Below are 17,448 nucleotides of genomic sequence, written 5' to 3'. Positions count from 1 at the left end.
AGCTAAAGCTGGCTTTGAATTCCAGATCTTCTTGACTCAACCTCCCAAGTATTGACACAAAATATTGTATGTGATAAGTTTTTCTGGAAAAAAATATGGAGTAAATTATTCAGAAGGAGGATAATAAAGAAATATCATATTCTTAATTAACAAATGACACTATAGAGACAGAAGATCTTTTCATGTTATACTTTTCTGTTTGAGGTTGTTCAAAAATTTTAAACTTTCTTAATTCTCTGTCTTTATCTAATTTAAATAAAGATTAGCAAATATGACAATTAAATACTAAAGGTAAATTTATTTTGTCCTTTAGAATTATTAAATTTTACCCATAAAATTACAAGAGCAAATAATGCCTATCTTTCTCAGCATATTTAGAATTTCCTCTCTAATAAATTAAACATGGTGCTAGGGTCATGCTGGATTGGACTAGCATGACATTTATCTCTTATTATGTCTCTGATGGCATGGTGTGCTTATTTTACTGTTGTCCACCTTTCATTCACAAATTAAAATACAGTAGACTTTTCTTCAAAATTCACTAAATACACAGAATGCAAAATGTAATGCATCTATAATGCAATGGATGAAGACGTTTCATCTTAAGAGTGAGCCACATATAGATATTAGGAAAACACAGAAATTGACACATCACAGCTTTCTTGTGTAAGAAAGAACAATTAATAACTTTTCCTGTTAGAAATAAGAAGTGGATTATTTGATAATACTCCCATTGTTCTCAGGAATTCTTGATCTGAGGTTAATGTAGAGTTCGCTCATTTGAACTGTTCAGCTGCATATATATTATGTAAGTACAGGATTTTCTTAAAAAATAAGAGTTCTTTGCTGACTGGGATGTCTGAAATGTAAAACTTAAACACATGAAAGACAGAATTATGATTCCACTAAAGGCAAAAGATGTGAGCTAATGTGAAGTTAGCACCAGCTTACTAGAGACTACATGTCACTTCTAGAAAGACAGTACACAGCTGAAGTACACAGTCACCAAGAGAATATTACAAATAGAGTTTCTTACTTGTGGGTAGGTTGTAGTCATTGAATCTTCTTTTAAAAATATATCCATTGTAGACGTTTCTTTAAACTTACGTCTTTGTTTTCAGCCTGTCAAGAATGGAACTGCTACTCTTCCTCTTCTCTTCCCATGAGGTTGAGGTCACATCTGCACCTCCCCTCTTCCACCCTTTCCTGTCTCTTCTCTCCCTTCTCTCCTCAGCCCCCCCCCCACCCACTTTCTCTCCCCTCCCCCAATAAAACTCTCCACAAAAAAAAAAAAGAAACTGCCAAATAATGGGGAGATAGAGTCCCATCTGATCATCTCTTGTCATCAAATGAAGCCTCTAGTTAGGGGAATAGGTTACATCTAATCAAGTTATTAGCCAAAACAGCCCCATGGGAACTCCCAAACAACTCAGACTGTTGCCGAAGCTATCGGCTGCTCTCCACAAACTGATGGTAAAGCTCTATTGCTGAAGATAACACCTACACAACTCATTAAACACGGAGAAGTTGAGCTGGTGCCTACCTGGAGCCTTGGCCCTTATGGACTAGTGTTAATGGTACTGGAAGCTATGCTGCACACTACCAAAGAAGAAAGAAAGGTGAGCACTAACCTAGCTACAAACTCTTAGGTCTACAATGGCAACCTGCCAGCAGATGTGCTAGTGCAATAGTGACACAAACTTGTGGGACTAACCAACCAATGTCTGATTGGATTTTAGGCCCACTCCATGAGATACACCTCATCCCTGACACTTCTTAGGTGGCTAAGAATCTGAGGATAGATAGGCCAGTGACCTAAGGGAAAACCAAATACTATTGTTCTACTTAAGGGACATAGAAATAAAATGGCTCCTAAGGACATCATTGATCAGTCTCTTGCTCATTCGCTTTCAGAGAAGCTTCCCCCTGCAGTAGATGGGAACTAGCACAGCGACCCACAACTGGACATTATGCAGAGAGTGAGAGACATCGGAACACCCAGTCCTAAACAGAATGTCTCTATTCTCTCCCCATCAAGGCTCAGAGAAGAACCCTGTAGAAGAGAAGGAGGAAAGATTGTAAGAGCCAAAGGGGATGGAGCACACCAGGGAAACAAGGTCTTCTAAGCACAGCAGGACCTATGAACAGATGAACTCACAGGACCTGCATTCACAGGGCCTACACAGGACTGGGCCTGATGAGGTCTCAGTGCTAAGCGAGGAAGTGAACCATAGCTAACCCAGAAGCAACGTCCATTTGATAACTGCTCGCAAATGAAACATTAGTTTTCTCCAGTGGTGTCTCAATGATTATACAAACCACTCTTAAGGCCGGGCCCCGTACCCAGCACTAGATGGCCAACACAAAATGAAGTCGCTGCCACTTTAGGAGGTTCTTTGTCTCGTAATGCTCTGCCAGGGCTTTATCTTTTCCTTACAAGTCCTTTGTGTGTGTGTGTGTGTGTGTGTGTGTGTGTGTGTGTGTGTGTGTGTGTGTGTGTGTGTATACATATATATATAGGCTTCTGGTTTTGTGTTTTCATGGGATTTCTGTATTGGCGAATGCATGTGTCTCTGTGTATATATGCCTTTCTTGAGCTTTTACTTTGGCTCTTTTTCTCCTGCTTGTTTGTTTTGTCCTATTCTGGTTTGCTTACTTTTATTTTTATCTCATGTTATTTTATTTTTATTTTCATTATTATTATTAATTATTTTAGATGACTATTTGTATTCTAATATATGAGAGAAAAGAAGGGGTGTGGATTTGGATGGGTGGGAAGGTAGGGAGGATCTGAAAGGAGTTAGGGGAGAGGAACCATAATCAGAATATATATTGTATTAAAAACCTATTTTCAATTTTTAAAAAATGAATAGGTCCTAAATTTAGACATTTGATTAGAAGAGAGATAAAATCTTGACTTCTATACTGAAAAAAAAAAGTGAAACTGCTTAGTCCAGACAGTTTCCCTAGAATTCTAGAATTCTTAGAGCTGGAGGCAGCTGCTATGGTTTGCAGGAAGGGTTGACTCTGGGAGATGGTTTGGAGGAGGGTACCTCTAGTTTTGTTTTAGCTACAACCTACTGACTGCAGTCTCTAAGACAGTTGATTGCCAAGGCGGGCCTGGAGTCCACTGAGTGCAGGAGGATGGCCCCAAAGGGTTGGTGTAAATCCATCACTGCTGTTGGACAAGCAGCCCCAAGGTCAGCCTCAGCGCAGCTGTGCATCAGCAGTGACATTTACCCAAAAGGAAACTGGGAGGAAAAAATAAATGCATTAACTTCTGTCCTGTTTTGTTCTAAATGAGCAAGAGAGAATATAAAAATAGGAAATTGGTTTCATGGAAAGTTTTAATTTTTTATTTTCTTTAGAGAATAGGAAAAATGCATGACTGACTAAGAAACTTTATGAAGTCAGATTTCAAAGTATTTTCAGATTTTTTTTCCTTTGAACTTCATATGGATCAAGGTATGTGTATTAACTATTATCTCAATAGTAACTCAATGTCTCTAATAATGGAATAGATGATATGCTAGATAATTATTTCTGAAGTATTCTTTAACTGAATTTTCCAGGTGAGTGTTTCTCTTTTAGTTTAGCTTAGTTTTTAAATGTTCACATGGTTGCTCTAATATACCTGTTTTTGTTGTATGTACTTAGACTTTCAGAAATAAATACATTACTCCTAATTCTACTTATTCTTATATAGCTTTCATGAGATAGGCACTCCTGTCCCAGTGTCTCCACAAGAAAGTGCCTGACTGTTTTAGCATTCTGTGCCCTGGCATGGGCTTGTCTAGGCTTTTGAAGTGATAATATCTTTTGATTATGAAGCATCATGTGCCCCTCAACTTCATGTACTTCAGTGCAATTCTAAATTTAAGTTGCATATACAACAGGAAATTTCCTTTTCTATGTGTTATGGCCTTATCAAGTTAACAGAATGAAATATATCTATACTGTGAAAGAGTGAAAATGAGAACCACAAAAAATCAAGTAATCACTAGCATACTTTATCAATCTATTATAATTTTAGCCATAATCTTATGCTGCTCATAAGTATTGCTATTTTAGGAGTGAGAAATTTGGAGCCATGGGAGTCTAAAAAAAATCTTACTAAAGAATTAGTAATTAAAATTAATGTATCATGTTAATTCTAAATAAGCATGTTTCCCACTAAATAAACTCACACACCAGGAGTTATAATTATCTTTGCAAGATATAAATATGATCTTCTATATTACAAATTGATATTGAAACACATTATACACCAGCAACTCTCTGAAAATCCCAGTGAAGACAACTGTAAAGACAAGGCCTGTCCCGATCTATGAATATAGCAGGATAATTGCCCAGCCTTGATGTGAGGGCTTTTGCCTTGTCTTATTGTATCTTGTTTTGTTGTATTTGGTTGTCATCTGTTGGAAGCCTGCTCTTTTCTGAAGGGAAAGGGGGCGTGAATCTGGAAAGAGGAGAGGTAGGGAGAGCTGGGAGGAGTGGAGGGAGGGGAAATTGTGGTCAGGATATATTGTATGAGAGAAGAATCAATTTTCAATTTAAAAAAAACAGAAAAAGAAAAAAAAGATAGAGCTTATAGTTTTAAATAAGTATCAAGCATACAGAATACCATATTTTCAGGACCTCAACTATGTGTCCATTTAGAAACCCAAAATAAGTTTAGTAGGAAAATAAATTCTGAGAGTTTATTGAATTCTTAACATGAGCCAAAAAAAAGCCTAGTGCACACACCAGAGCACTCATGGGACAGATTTGAAGAGACTAGGCATCTTTTTTACTAGAACACAACTATTTTCTTTATTTAAAATTGTTCCCACTGTTGGAGACTTTACTGATTTTGTTGCAATATATATTTAAGTTCCATTTTATTACTTAAATAACTTACATTCTTATTATTCTCACTTTAGATATTAAACACTTTTTCTAGATACCCAGAGAAGGTAAAACTATTGATCATTGTCTAAATAGATACAAGTATGAACCCCAAAGGAAATACTTTAATGACCCTTTGAAAGACTAAAACATATTAGAGTCTCCTTGTGTTTTTCTTAAGTCTGTTAGTACAAAGCAATTTATGCAGAACAGATAAAAATGTGTGGGCGGCTGGTGGCTTGCTCTTATGGTTTAATCCAGATCCTGCATTTCTCTACTTCTGGTCTCTAGGATACTGCGTGGACCTTGGCGAAATTGTACAATTCATGCTGTAGCAATACTCAACAAACGATTGAGAGGAACAAATGAACAATTAAGACTTTACTTTCTCAACTAGTTTCTGTCGACAAGGACCTTTTCCTCACCAACACTTCAGTTCTTGTGCGGCCATGTTTGTTGGCACCTAAGAGCACAGTGGAAGCTCTCCTGAGGGGCTGTGTATAAATTAAAGCTTAACCCTGCTATAATATCATTGCCAGAGGATAAGACCGGAAGAACCAGAGGGTGCTCCTATCTGCCAAGCAAAGCAGAGAAGCGCTAGGGCATTCCAGGGGAGATGAGAGAGTCCCACACATATTAACACACTTGCTAGTCCCCTGCTACCAATGTGAAGCCCAGATGACGCTCCAGAAAAGACAGGCTACTATGACTGTGCTGCTTAGCTTCAGCTCTGAAAAATCAAGCATGTCCCAATAAAGATGTAAGAAATCAGGTCCATTTCCACATGTAACAATGATTCCTATGTGTGAGAAGGTTTTGTTTTGTTTGGGGGGGGGGGGGGGTGGAGACATACTAAGTAAGCCCAAAATGTTGTTTCATTTGGAGTGTGAATTTGTGGGAGAGTCATTTAATCATTGGGTTACTGAGCCTTCCTCCTTTCGCTTTTGTAAGAGAGCCTGGGGATGAAGAAGAGGTGAAAACTGGTAACACTTGGTAAAAGCCTTGGGTAAGGTAGCCATAACTTAGGAGTGGGAATTCAGGCATGAGTAAGCATCCCCGCAGTAGAATTACCTTGTCTGACAGTAGTACATTTGTAAATGAAGGGCTCCTACCCAGGACTAATACTTCTATAATCCTGAGCACAAATATTTTTAAGTTCTTTAAGATATTTGTTTTAGAGGTGAAACATGTTCGAATGGCAGAATGGATGTATCTAAATGTCAAATAAAAATATTAATGAAACACATAAATGTAAGTCTTTTAAAGTTTTCTTAGGCTATCAGCTCAAGAGAGCATATTTTTTCTTGCTTTTTTTTAAAACCTATCTTCGAATACATCTTGAGTAATGGCATGAGTTTAATATTTTAATTTCTGAGTAAAAGGGTCAATGGGTTATTTTTTATCTTTATAAAAAAAAGCATACCAGATATTTTAATAATGGAAATAGCTTCTTCCTATAAAAAGCTTTAAAAATCTGCCTTGAGCAATAAAGGAAAAGGCTTCTTAGACCACATCTGGAGACAGACTTAATTTGAGGCAGACTTGGGCACTTTCTCACTTCTAGTCACCTGACCAGCCTCTGGAAAATTATTTGGGGTTTTTTTTTCATGTTTTAACAGTAAATAACCCCATGCTGTTAAGAAAACATTGCAAAAGTTTTATTCAAAGTGTGACCATTTCCCCAAACGCTCACTTGTCTGCATTAAATCAATCCGTTCTCCTCATGAAGCTTTTACAAAACACACATTGTAACGGTCACCAACTAGTAAATGTTCTTTTCATACCATAGACTGGTATATTTCTTTTTGGTACTATAAATCAAGAGAAATTTAATCAGCAGCCTATACACTGACTAGAACTCAAGAGCTTGCTAAAACTGATATTTGTGGGAATTTTCATTCTCACATTTGGCATGAACATTTGGATAGCTGTAACTTCACCCTGCTTGTTAGAAAGTCTACAATTTGAAAATTAATATGTTGGTCTCTATTTGAACTTACAGTTGGCTGGTTTCTACATCATTTTCCCTTAAACAAAAGGTTTTTCTGGAGGTGAGGAGAATTTTTATTTGAAAAACATGTTCAGTATTAATGACAAGATCAAATATTCAGTCATTTTTAAGTTTTGAGAAGGAGACACTGAACGTTTTAAAATTTTCACTTTTCTTTTATAGGTAAGTGGAACTTACTTCATATTCTGTTCAGAACAACAGTCATCTATATTCAATTTCATACCTAGAATCTCAGGCTGCACTATTAACTGCACTTGCTATTTTTGAAGCATTTAATATTTTAACCATTCACCCCTACATACTTCACCATTTTTGTCTTTAGACTCTCAGACACTTTGTTCCTCTTTGGGGCAGCCACAGACTTCCCCCAGGCTTCAGGGAAGTTAGCAATGTTCCCTGCTGGAAGACGAAATCCAAATGTCTGACAGCGCTGTGGAGGCAGACGGGAAATGACAAATCCAACTGTAAGATCTCAAGTCATATCTGTATTAGTCCTCTGCCGTCTTTCCAAGGTCTGAATTGTGGAGTCTCCCTTTCAAAGGCTGAGTGAAATTTTTATAGAATGTTTATGTCTGAAAAACTCAAAGCTAGACAATAGTAGATATTGCAAGTCTAAAAAGCTAACATCTCATAATTTTTTTTCTGTGTGTGCATGATAGCATGCCCACCTGTTTGTTGAAAAGTGAATGGAAATTAGTATTGATCTAATGAATGTTTTACAAGTAGAAAGACTGTTGACAAAACACAAGTCAACCTTGAAACTTTCTACTGCTTCTAATTACTATTAGATAAAGACTAAAATCCTAGCCCAAAGACCAAAAGTCAGCGGAATTCTTATCTCCTAATGTTCAGGTGCCACGCCCCAGCTCTTTTTCTGCTCATGAGCTGCTGCGTCTACTGGAGCAATACTCCATGCTCTTTACACTAGCCGACTCCAGCCAGTCATTGTCTCTTCAAGAAAACTGTTCCTTCATCACCTCCCCACATACACATTGATATAATCAAACTACCCGTTGGGTTATTCTGTAATGTCATTGAACTTCCTCTGGAAGCATCTACTACAATTGCAATGTACATCATTTATCTGAGTCTCTGCCTAATGCTACTTCCCCAACTAGACTGTAAATCCTGTGAAAGCGTGAACAGTGTCTGATGTTGACTTAGGTCAGTACCTGCTATGGGTTGAATTATCTAGTCCCCAAAGTCCATATGTAGCTGGACATCAGAATGTGACTATAAATGGGTAATTAATTTAAAATCAAGCCACTTGGGTGAGCAGGGGGGTGGTTCATGGCCTTCTAAGAAGTGGTTAGAACACAGACATGCACACGTGCTGAAGGAGCCTCAGAGGACATCACTTCCCCTGGAATCTTGATCCCAGACTTTTAGCCTCCAGAATTGTCACACAGAAACAAAAGTTCTGTTTTTTAAGTTATATGGTCTAATCTTCTTTGTTATAGTATCCCTAGAAAACTAGTATAATTACTAAGTTTATATAGCCTGATATATAGTAAGTAAACATTTCGAGGTGAATCAGTCAGTAAAGTAAACTTGGATTTGAATTCTAATTCTATCTGTTTTGTTGTACTATCTCAGTTACATTGGAAAGAAATTCTGTAATCCCAGTGTTCTTCAGCCATGACTCTCACACAGTAAAACATAGTTTAAAGCTTTGCTGAGAAACATTGAGGTGGAAAACGCCTAGCACTGTCTGCATCAGGACCATGTGTTTCCTTCCTTGAACTGCTTTCTTCTTGTCAGAGAAGGAGTACGATAAGACAGTCTCTTGACAAAATTAATGTAAATCAACCATCAATGCATAATGATAGTGCAAGCAACTTTATGTACAATTTTGCCTTCCAGACTCCAAATGTTTAAAAACTAATCAAATGTTCAAAGCCGTTTCATCCTTTATACCTGAGACAAGTCCATTTTGTTCAATTTCTCTGCTGATTGCAGCAATCAAACCATCACCAAAATTCAGAACAAACCTAACAGAATTTTTTTGTTTGTATGAACACATATTAATTGTACCACATGATGGGGCTTGTGGCCTTTTCACTCCTACATATGAAGAAGGACTTCGGTCATCTTCACTGTCTTACTACCCCCTCATTTCCTCCTCTCATTTGTACAGTTCCTCTTCCCTTCTTGGCAGTCCCTTCTATTTTCATGCCATCTTTTCCTCTTTTTTTTCTTTTCTAAGCTCTACAGAGGCAAGAAAACATGATACTTGTGTTTATGAGTTTGGTTTATTTCACTAAAAATGATGATCTGTAATTCTCATCATTTTCTTGCACATAACAATTTTGTTCTTCTTTGCGGCTAAATAACAGTCTATACTGTCTTCATCAGTTCATTCTGTCAGACATGTAGCTGATTAGTGTTGTGACCACTGTGGGCATACAAGTGTCTCTATTATATGGTCACTGAGTTCTTTGGGTATACATATGGGAGTAATGCAGCTTTTTCTAACATAGACCACATTCTAAACCACAAAACAAATATTAAGGTATACAAAAGAAGCAAAATAATTTATTGCATCTCATAAGATCATCGTGAAATAAATTAGGAATCAATAGCAAGAGAAACTACAAAAAATTATACAAAATACCCTCTTGGATAACAAGAAAGCCGAAAAGAAATCAGGAGGGAGATTAAATATTCATAGAATCAAATAAAAATTAAAAAGCCCTCAGGGTACAGCTAAAACAGTTTTGAGGAAAGTTTCTAGCTATGAGTTTTCACTTTTAAAATTCAGAAAGATCTTGAATAAATAATGTAACAGTGCACCTCAAACAAGGAGAACAAATGCTTGACAAATACTTAGGAAAAAATGTGTAACATTTTTATCCATTGTAGACATGTAAATTAAACTGAGATTCCATTCACCCAGATAGAATGGCTGTCATCAAGTAAATAAATGACAATTCATGTATATGAATTGTTAGCCAAGGAGGTCCCATTGGAATCCCCAAACAACAAGGCTGCTGTCAAGATAACAGGCTGCTCTCCACAAAATTACAGAAAGGCCCCATTGCTGAAGACAATGACTACACAACTCGTTGAACATGAAGAAGTTGAGCTGGTGCCTGTAATAGAGGCTTCACCCCTATGTTATCGGATCTTTGGTACAGGAAAATACTCAATACTCAGCACACTACCAAAGGAGAAATGTAAACACCAAGTCAGCAACAAACCCTTTTGATATGCAACAGTATCCTGCCTACAAACTAGCTAGGGCAGCGGTGCCACAAAGCTTGTGGGAGTAGCCAATCAACGTCTGATTTGACTTAAGGCCCACTCCATGAGATCAAACGTATACCCATCAATGCTTGACTGACCAAGTACTGGAGACTAGATAGCACAGAGATTTAGGTTAAATCCAAATACTACTGGTCTTAAAAAAAAAAAGTAATCATAATCATAAAATGACTCCAAATGATATTCTGCTACACTCATAGTAGTACCTTGTTCAGCTATCATCAGAGAAGCTTTCTCCTGCAGCAGATGGGAACAAGTATAGAGACCCATAGCCAGACATTATGCAGAAAGAGAGGGAGAGAGACCTTGGAACACTCAGCCCCAAATGGGATATCTCTATCAAATCCATTCCCTTCGATCCCTGGAAGGGGAGGAAGAAAGAATGCAAAGAGCCAGAGGGGATAGAGGACACCAAGAAAACAAGACCCTCTAAATCAAAATGATCGATGCTCATATGAACTCACAAAGACTGAGGCAGTATGCACAGGGCCTGCACAGATCTACATCAGGTCCTCAGTGTATGAAATATGGCTTCAAGTTTAATGTTTTTATGGAATTCCTGAGTGTGCAAACAAGTAGATCTCTGATTTTTGTGCCTTCTCTTGGGTTCTTTTCCTTCTGTTGGCTTGGCTTGTCCAACTTTGATGTGACAGTTTTGTCTTATCTTCTTATATTTTGTTTTGTTATATTTTCTTATCTCTTAGAAAGCTGGTTTTTTTTCTAATTTGAAACAGAAAAGTAATGTATTCAGATGGGAGGGAAGGTGGGGAGGACCTGGGAGGGGTCGAGGGAGGGGAAACTGTAATCAGGGTATATTATGTGAGAAAATAATCTATTTTTAATAAAAGGAAAAAAAAGAAAGTCAGACTTTCATGATGCCGATTTATGAATTGATTTAATACTTATGATAGCAAAGGGATTTACAATTTTTTCACATAAGTCAACACATGTAACAACAAACAAACAAAATATATCAAACACCTTAATGTAAAGGCAGACTTAGAGAAAAACACTTCCAAATAATAGCATAGGGAAGGACATTCTGAAGAGGATGCCAATTTCAAGGGAACTAATCAAAACGAGATTACAGGTGACTAAAAAGCTTCTGCCCAGTTAAAGAGATAATCATCAAGTGAGGAGACAACTGAGAAAAACATCTTTTTTTTTTTTTTTTTTGTTGGTTGGTTGGTTTTTTGGGGTTTTTTTTTGTTGTTGTTTTATTTTTTTTTAATATCTTCCTGGCCTTTCCTTTTCTCTAGAAATTAACTTCTCCCACATATTGAAGCTCTCTATCATGTTTATAGTTGATTATCCTTCCCCACTTGCTTATAGGCATGGGTTGGGAACCACTGTGAAAATCCAGAGTAGCTTTCAATATCAAACAAGCTAATTAATCTTAAGGGTTGAATTAGAAGCTCCATTTGTGACCATGTGACTAACAAAGCAAAGAGAAGGTTCAGAAGCAAACACAACAGAAAATTTTAAAAGAGAGAACATGAGGAATAAGGAAGGACCAGAAGAGAAGAAGCAGCTCTCTGGATACTGACTATTTCCAGTCCCAGTATCCGTGATTCATGAAGCCAAGCTTTGCTCTCCATTCTTGGTTTTCACACCAGAGTTAGTGTGTATGCATTTGACCATGTGTGTTAGCATATGTGTGCACATGTGCATGAGTGCACATTTATGAATATGTATATTCAAGTGTGTGGGCACACGTGTGTATATATGTGAGTCTGAGTGTGTATGCAGGGTCACTTGGCTCAGCCTGGGAGAAGGGGACTGGACCTGCCTGGACTGAGTCTACCAGGTTGATCTCAGTCAGCGGGGGAGGCTTTGCCCTGGAGGAGGTGGGAATAGGGGGTGGGCTGGGGAGAAGGTGAGGGGGGCGGAAGGGGGGAGAACAAGGGAATCCATGGCTGATATATAGAACTGAACTGTATTGCAAAGAGAAAAACATCTTTCCCAGCATATTTCAGACAGGGAATTAAGAACTGTAATCTGTCAAGAACAGTAAAAACCAACAAAACAAATATTCTCAAACAAGAAAAACAAATGCTTGACAAGTACTTAGGGAAAAAAATGTATAACATTCTTATCCATTGTGGACATGTAAATGAAAACTGCTTGAGATTCCTTTCACCAAGATAGAAAGGCTGTCATCAAGTGAATAAATGACAACTAATTCTGGTGAGGATATGGGGTGGGGTAGCTATTCTTGTGGAAGGTAGCCTGTATAGTAGCTATGGAGCTCAGCGTCAAAGTTCCTCAAAAACCAGAAGCTAAACTACCTTACAGCAGGCTAAATAACTCACAAATGTGCAGTAAAAGGACTCAAGTCAGCAATCCATAGAGATACTTCCACACCCATGTCTACTCGGGCTCATGTGCACAAAAGCTAAGAAATGGGACCAGCCTAGATGCCTATCAACAAATGAAAGGATAAAGAACATGTTACATATACAGAATTTTATTTAGGCAGAAAGAAAATCATGGAACGATGGCATCTATAGGAAAATGAACAGAACCTGAGCTCACTATGTTACATGAAATAGGCCAGATTCAGAAGACAAATGCTACAGTTGCCCTCATATGTGGAACTGAGAGTTCACTGTGTGTGTGTGTGTGTGTGTGTGTGTGTGTGTGTGTGTGTGTGTGTATGAGCACGTGTGTGTGTGTGTGTGTGTGTGTACATGCGCATGTGTGTGTGTGTGTGTGTACATGCGCATGTGTGTGTGTGTGTGTGTGTGCATGAGCACGTGTGTGTGTGTCTGTACATGCGCATGTGTGTGTGTGTGTGTGTGCATGAGCACGTGTGTGTGTGTGTGTGTGTGTGTGTGTGTGTCTGTACATGCGCATGTGTGTGTGTGTGTGTGTGTGTGTGTGTGTGTGTGTGTGTGTGCATGATGAAGACAGAAATGGGAGGAGTTCTTAAGAGAGTCCAGAGGGGAGGAAAAGAAAACCTAACAGAAAAAAAATGTGACATAAAAGCAGAAGAATGGACTGTTTGGGGTAAGAAGAAAAGCAGGAGGCAGGATGATGAAAGGGACAAAGTACAACAAAACCCAATGGTGTTGTGGCTCATATGCATGGGTATGCCTCAGTGAGACCCATTATTCTGTATGCTGACACCAAAATTAATTTGAACAAGACATGTAAGTGAGAACTTTATTATGTGTAGTTTTCTCTTCCCCACTCACATAGATCTGAAGTGACAAAATACTCTAAATATGTAACATGTAACTCCAAACAACAACAACAAAAATCAACTTAGCTCCTCCTTGCACCATCAGAATGTCAGTTCCTTGGAATGAGCATGGACCCCCATGGTGAACAAAGCTCTAATTGGAGCCCAAATTTTGTAATACACAAGATGCTGTCAGAATAATCACCACATGGGGAGCCTGACTAATTAGTTGAGGATGTTTTCTGATCTGGTCATCCCTTGGCAAAAAGAACAAAGAGAGTTAGTGAGGTCCATGGCCAGAACACAGAAGCATGGAGCTCTAGATCTGCCCACCATTTGTTGTAGGTCTCTAGGCAATTCTGAAACTTTACTATGTTGTATTTCTCTATAAATGTAACTATGACTCTGTGTACTTCCCTAAGATGCTTCCAGAAAATATTGTAAACATTATAAAGGTAAAACAGAAAACCTTAGAAAGAGAAACCCTTCTATATTGAAGTATCCTCTTCTGCAAAAGATTTGGTTAATTTGTTCCCATTTCCTTTCTAGTTGGCATGCAGAGTTACACACTGGTGTTTCCACTGAGATAAAAACCTTTTTTGGATTAAACAATTACTGCCAATCAAAATTTACAAACCAATGTATACAGCAGAGAGCATCCTCAGCTCTACTGCACACACTCAACACGCTATTTCCTCTCACTGATGCACAAGGTTGAAATGAAGTGAATATCTCGGAGTACAGACAGAACCACATTAGAACCCATGCTTGTGTGGGTTTTTCTAAAGTAACCAACACATCCATGAGTGTGTATGTGTTTTTTTTTTAAGTAACCAACAATAAAACTAGACAGAGATTTTCAACTTTTTTAAATATTTAAAATTAAACTTAAAAGGGACTAATTCTCTAATTGATGAGAGTCTGACATTATCATTAGTCTGTGAGCTCTATGGTGAATACATATCACCTGCCCTCCAAGCTTCTTCATTTCTAACATTGTTCACAGTGATCCAACTCTAGCTAGGGAAGAGGTCAACAGGTAGAAGTGAAGAGATGCAAATTGGAGCAGGCAGAAATCATGACTGTGTAACAGGAATACAGAGAAAAGATACAACCAGAGTCTGGAGAGAGCGGCAGAAGTATCACAAAATACTCATCTTTTTGGACCAGAAAAGAGGACTTAGTGACCACACAGAAATCAAGCATGGTGTGAGAAGTAGATGAAGTGGAAATGGATGCAATGGCAAGCACGCATATGATTACATCATGTCAGAGGTCTAGGGGAAAGTGTTCTGCTGAAGATCCTAGCAAGGTGCTTTTATAAGCCAAGTCCAGATTCCCAGTCCAGTTATTCCTGCTTCTTCAAACAATGTGGCTTATTCTTGCTAATGTGCAACTTAAATTATTTCAGCTACATTTTTAATGAGAGAAACCAAATAATCTGTCACAGCTGAGCAGGTTGTGGCTGGCCAAGGACAAAGGACACAAAGCAGCTAGTCAAAGGTGGGTACCAACTTTGAAAGAATCTCTGCCCAAAGTAGAGCTTGGAGAGCTTGGGCTGTTGTTGGATGATACTGACACCAGCAGCCTCATAGCCTTGTCCTCTCCTGAGCAGGTCCCTGTCCCACCTTACAGGTACAAATCAGTTTTAGAAGGAGAAAAGATTTTGTAGCAAAGCTATGATTTCTTGCTCTAGCCTAGAGGTCAATCTTTCAAAGCTCAATAAAAGTATATTAATTTCAAAATCTATTATACACACAAATATATATATATATATATATATATATATATATATATATATATATATATATATATAATTTAAGGTAAAATCTACCTCTTTATAAAAATGACTAAACTTTTTGGATGGTCCTTAAATCAAAATGTATACCTATATATCCTGTGCTATAGTAAATAGAAGATACATTTGATATGCTTCTGTCTGAATCTCTTGTATCTGTTTGCTTCCAAATAACATGGTATTATTAATAATCCCATCTCCCACATCAGAGAAAAACAAAATTAATCTACTTTTCAATGGATTTACATGATGTAACCAAGCCATGCTTTTAGCTGATGACTAATTCCATGACTAAAGTTACTTGAGAGCTGCTTGCTTCTCATCAAAATTTGGCCTTAAGAGGGATGGTAAGTGTCTTCTACAGGAAACAGTAGGTCAATGGACAAATGCCATTGGAGACAAACAGATGTTGCAATTACCCAAGTAAGAAGAGGGATATGTGAATTTAGTCCAGAATCTTATTGCTAGAAGTGCTATGAAGAGAAAAATCCGTAGTTGATCCTATTTGATGGAAAATATTCAGATGTATCTGTCTGGGTTCCTCAAAGAACCATGGCAACTGAGTCCTTTCAACAAATATAAACCAAAAAGAAACATAAATACTAATCCCTTTATCCATCCTCTTCACTATGCTGTTATAAAAATGTGTGTGAAAATGAAGGTAAATCTGACACATAAATAAAATTTTACCTTATAACCATATATAAGGGCATTCAAAAGAAGGGAGGAATCACTACATACCACTTGCTCTTCTGCAAGCCCATTCCAGACCATATAAGATGTGTGCTATACCTGGAAACACAATGGTCAAGTGATGAATATTAATTTAGTGAGTGTTTTTATCTATGCTTGAGAATTCTATCAGTGCATATTTCTGCACAAATTTCCAAGCCAGTGATCTTCATGAGAGTAGAAGATGTGAGCACATCATTTTAAGCTCCAGGGAAGTGAAGCCTCCATATCTTCCATGGATCTTGATTTGGAATTCAGTATAAGAATGAAGAACAGATGAGAATATTGAGCCTGGAATACTGGCACCATATGCAACAAGCCAAAATGACCAAGATGCCTATTTCCCAAAGAACTTCTAAGCTGAAAGTATAAATAAACTGATATAAAAATGGAGGGTATAACAAGGCAAACCAGAGCTCCCAACTGCAATTCAGAAGACAAGTTTCCTTGATATTTACAACCCTTCAGAATGCAAGTTGCAGTGGCTAGAATGTATTTGGATGTGTGGCAGGAAAAGTAGAAGGTAACTGCCCCTCGATGGTCCATAGTCTTGTAAACTCTCTCCTTGAATGTGAGCAGAGCCAGTAAGTAAGAGCAGACAACACTCCATGCCTGATCTAATAAGGTGGTCCTTTTCTGAGTAAAGCTGTGTCTGGATGGTTTGTCAGGAGAGTATGTCAGAGATTTGAAGAAATAAAGTCCATCTTCAACCAATAAGCATGAAAGAGAGCACTGAGCTCTACAAGTGAACTACAGCCATGGGCAATGCCTTGACTTTGTCTAGAGTCCCAGAGTTGATAATCCCATGACACTGCCGAGTTTCTTAGCCTACCCAGCTGTGACATAATGAATGGGTGCTGTGGCAGCTACCTAATGTTGTGACAATCTGTTACACAACAAAATAAAATTAAGACAAATCTATTACATACCTGCTGAATCAATTATGACTGGTAGAGCCTCCTAAGACACTAACTGCAAACCTCCTTAGAGCTTTTGAGCTCTTCCTGTTTCCTTAGCAGGCATCTCTGATAAGGTTTCATGTTTGAGCAGCCAGGAAAACTTGCATAAGAATCACCGTGTGAGTTAAGCCATGTCATATTTCACTATTTGTGAGGAGTTTCTCCCTAGAAACTGTTTAATTCATGAAAGAGATTCCAAAATTCTCTTTTAGTAAACAGTTTTTCTGTCTATAGGGAGATTGTGTTTAATTTTAGCAAATTTACAGTCTTTTACGGGAAACATTTTGACTTTGCTTATCCAAACCTGTGTCAAATTGTGGGTTGGTCAGATCACATGCTCGCTTAATGTCACCTCAGAGCATGCCCAACATGGGGATCTGATCCAATGTCCATAATTTCAAATGACATAAATCTGGTAAGCATAAAATCGCAATCCAACAAAGTCAAGTGTAAAACCATGTGCCGCAGAACACGCATGCTTTCATTTGGTCTATTTTTTTCATTCTTGAGAAAGTCTATTCCTTGCCCCCAAACAAATTCCTTTCCCCCCCTCATTTGCTTGTGCCTGCTTTATGGACTACACACAGTAAACTGCCACACGTGCTAATGAAGA

Source organism: Peromyscus californicus, unplaced genomic scaffold (assembly GCF_007827085.1).
Source record: "Peromyscus californicus insignis strain IS unplaced genomic scaffold, ASM782708v3 Scaffold_11__1_contigs__length_118956290, whole genome shotgun sequence".
Taxonomy (NCBI): Eukaryota; Metazoa; Chordata; class Mammalia; order Rodentia; family Cricetidae; genus Peromyscus; species Peromyscus californicus.
The sequence above is the reverse complement of the archived record's forward strand: the minus strand, read 5'-3'. Positions refer to the sequence as shown.